The sequence below is a fragment of the Chrysochloris asiatica genome, unplaced genomic scaffold (genome assembly GCF_000296735.1).
Source record: "Chrysochloris asiatica unplaced genomic scaffold, ChrAsi1.0 scaffold00193, whole genome shotgun sequence".
NCBI lineage: Eukaryota > Metazoa > Chordata > Mammalia > Afrosoricida > Chrysochloridae > Chrysochloris > Chrysochloris asiatica.
This window is the reverse complement of record NW_006408711.1, coordinates 1,667,452-1,671,211: the sequence shown is the minus strand read 5'-3', so window position 1 is coordinate 1,671,211 and position 3,760 is coordinate 1,667,452.

Here is a 3,760-nt window from a genome sequence, read left to right as displayed (position 1 = left end):
TTCATCCTTAGACTAATACAATTCATATTCATATGGTCTTGGGCTTCTGGAAGTATGGGTCCAGTATGCTCTGGCCTCCTATCAGCAATCTTGTTTAACCAGTGTTATATTTGCTCCAGGCAACTCTAAGAGCTCCTTTTCTTCCTTCAGCTGAAATGTTTTATCTCTCATATCCCCTTAAGTCATTGCTGTTGTTGTTGTTAAGTGCCATGAAGTCGGTTCCAACTCATAGTGATCATGTATTGGGTTTCTGATGAATGGCTGGTGAGTTTGAACCACTGACCTTGTGGAACAAACTGACTTTGTAGTCTAGCTTATTAACCATCAGTGCCACACCAGTAACAAAATAAAAAAATAACCATCTGAAAATCAAAAGTTTCACTTCCTATGCCCATTGGGTCTTTCTCTTACAAAATCTCATGTTTTCATGAGTCTGGAGCCATTGTAGTGAATCATGCTCCTGATGCCAAGTGCAAAACCATATGGAAACTATGCGTAACTTCTGAGTACACAAGGCAGAAAGAGAACCAAACTCAAAATCAGCCCAAGATATATTTGTATGAATTGGAGATCTGACATGCCTCCAACCTATAATCTTCATTACTAGTGAAGGCAGTTATCGGTGCCTTCAAATTTAGTCTGACTTGAGAACTAATTTAGAAAACTTATCCTTGTGATTTTGCTTCTCTAGAATCCTACTCTTGGTATCTCATGTCTTAGGCTTCATTCTCTTTAAAAGGAAAGCCAGTGAAACATGTATGTACATATAAAAAGAAGTTTATATCAAGTTATTGGTTCACAGGTATAGAGTTCTAAATCCCCAGTGGAAAAGAGACCAAGCTTTTCGTGCATGTTCATTATATTGGGAGCAGGCTACACCTACAAGGAAACATCATTTCAATTGATTGGCTGCTCATAGCCAATAATTATAGAGTTATCTATGCCTGTTCAGAGCCAATCATCACAGATTTAACTATATTTGTATTAGGTTTCACCATGAGAATAACTAAATATAAACTGACAAACCACTGGGATTCCTGATCCAGCAAAGTTCACACAAAAACTTAACTATCACAGTTAGTAAATTTTAATAATGGTTTTTATTAACTGGTCATCCAGGTAGGCCTATAGATATTATCCTATCACAGAGAACTTTGTACTTTAAGATAATTCCTGAAATTCTTTTTTTGATGATGAGTATGACAATTTGTATCTTCAATTTGTCACTCCAGGCACAATAAACTATGCAATTGTCTGATTCAAAATCAGACAGTACCTGTTTGTTTCACCTTACTAATGCCTAGGATATTAATCTTTATATGTTCCATTTCTTTTATTCTGTTAGATAACTTCCAATTTTTCTAGATTCATACTTTATACATTCCATATTCTGATTATTAATGGATGTTTGAAACTGTTTGTTTGTTTGTTTGTTCTTATTTTTGACCCTACCCAAAAGTAAATAAAAGACCTCAAAGTTTTGCTCCATTCATGCCATAAAGGTCAATTCTACTTGGAAAAGGAAACTCTTCCCAGGCTGTATTTCAAGTACATTCCAACCTGAGAGACTCATCTTATGGGGCTATGTCAGAAAATGTTCTGCTGCTATTCATAATGTTTCCAGTGGGTAATTCTTCAGAAGTGGACTGCTTATTATATCTTCCTATTCTCTTCATAGTCTGAAAGCTCCATTGCAACCTGTCCACCACGAGTGACTCTGATGGCATTTGAAACACCTGTGGAACAATTTCTGGTATCATATCAACATTCAACCCACCACATTACAACAAACTAACAGATGAGAGTGAAATACTAATACTTGGAATACATTATTGACAGGGAAGGTAGAAACCTTGCTATCATTCTCAAGTTTGTTATGTGAATTGGAGGTGAAAAAAAAAATTAACAAGCAAACTTTAAATATCATTAAGATGATTTCAAATAGTGCTTATGTAGGTGACAATTTAATAAAGATTGTTTTTAAATAAACAAAACAATAGATAGGAAGTTGTATCGATGCATATTTTAGATGATAACTTATGAATGGAGTTTTCAATAATTTGAATGATTGTGAGGAGTGCTGATGACAATTACAGGCTAAATCGAAAACAAGGAAAAAGACCATTAGATGAGATTAATATATATATTTTTTAAAGAAAAAATGAGAAAGTTAGTGGAATGACAGAATAAAAATAACAGTGAGAATTGAAGGAGATGAGTTCAGGCACCTAAATATGTAACCAAACATAAAGGACTTTACAGAAATTTGTAAGGAGCTTTGCTTTTATTCCAGGTGTTATACAAATCTCTAAGAAGATTTATCACAATTTTTAAATGCTATTTCTGACTTCCATGTGAAAAATAAATTGTAAAGAAGCAAGAGTAAAATGTTCAAACTAAAGGAAAAAAAGAAAATAATGGTGATGGTGTGCCACAGTTTCGACTCACAGCGACCCTGCATAGAGTTTCCAAGGCTGTAATCTTTCTCCTGCAGAACAGCTGGTGGTTTCAAACTGCTGATCCAGAGGCTAGTAGCCCAACTTGTAACCACCATGCTACCAAAGTTCCTTAAAAGAAAATATACAAACAGAAGATATTTTATGGAGAGAGGTTTGTAATTAAACTTGTGAAATGTATTAATACAGGTGATAGGTCCTGATGCAAAGCTGGCAAGAAGAAACACAATGCAATGCTAATTCCTAGTATATAAAATAAACAATTGTATAAATGGTAAAAATTATTAGCTGAAATTAGTAGATTGATTGAAAGGCAAAGTTGAAGGCAATTTCATTAGGAGTTATTTGACATGATGTCTAACAGACATGCACACAGATACACTGGATAGGTGGTTGAGTATCTATGCCTCGGGCTCTAGAAGTTCTGTTCTAAAATTAGTGATTTGGGAGTCGTCAGCATATAGATACTATTTAGCACAGTAGTACTAATATATTAACAGCAGAATGTTCAAATGAAGAAGAGAAAGGACTAAAGTGTAATTCAACTATTGTTGTTGTTGTTAAGTGCCATTGAGTCGGGTCCGACCCATAGCGACCCTGTACAGGGTTTCCGAGGGTGTAAATCTTTACGGGTTCTCCCGCGGAGCGGCTGGTAGTTTCGAACCGCTGACCTTAAGGTTCGCAGCTCGATTCGTAACCACTACGCTACCAGAGCTATTAGAAGTATGGAAAAAAGTAAAAACTTGAAAAGGAGTCTCAGAACAACTGATAGGTGAAATAGGGGGAAAATCAGGAGAGTGTGGTAATCTATAAGACAGTTAAAAACATGTTTCAATAAGTAGACATATAATTCATGTCAAATGTTCTTGAACTTTTTTTAAATAGGAATGATTCTATTTAAATTTATACTTTTTTTTTCTAAGTTTTTATTGTGAACTGAGTGATAGTTTACATAGGAGAAGATTAGCTTTACACCTTCATTTCATTGCAATGATTACAACTCAGCTCCGTGCATCATCATTCAGCAGTATTTGCTTCCATTCCCTGTTTTGCTTTTTGTTTTGTTTTGTTTGGGGTGGGGGAATGTACACAGATACACACAGGAATATATAGTCTATTAAACAACCAAGGGACAGATCCTGCAAGACTGCCTCCTGGCTGCCAGCACCCGGTCCCTCTATTTCTATGAGTCAAGAGTCCTCAGCTGCTCCCTCTCTCCATGTCCTCATCATTGCTTCCATCTCTAGTGTCACTGTTTTTTTGGATAGGGTCCCACACTCTGCTTGTGCTCTTCTCTCTTGGTG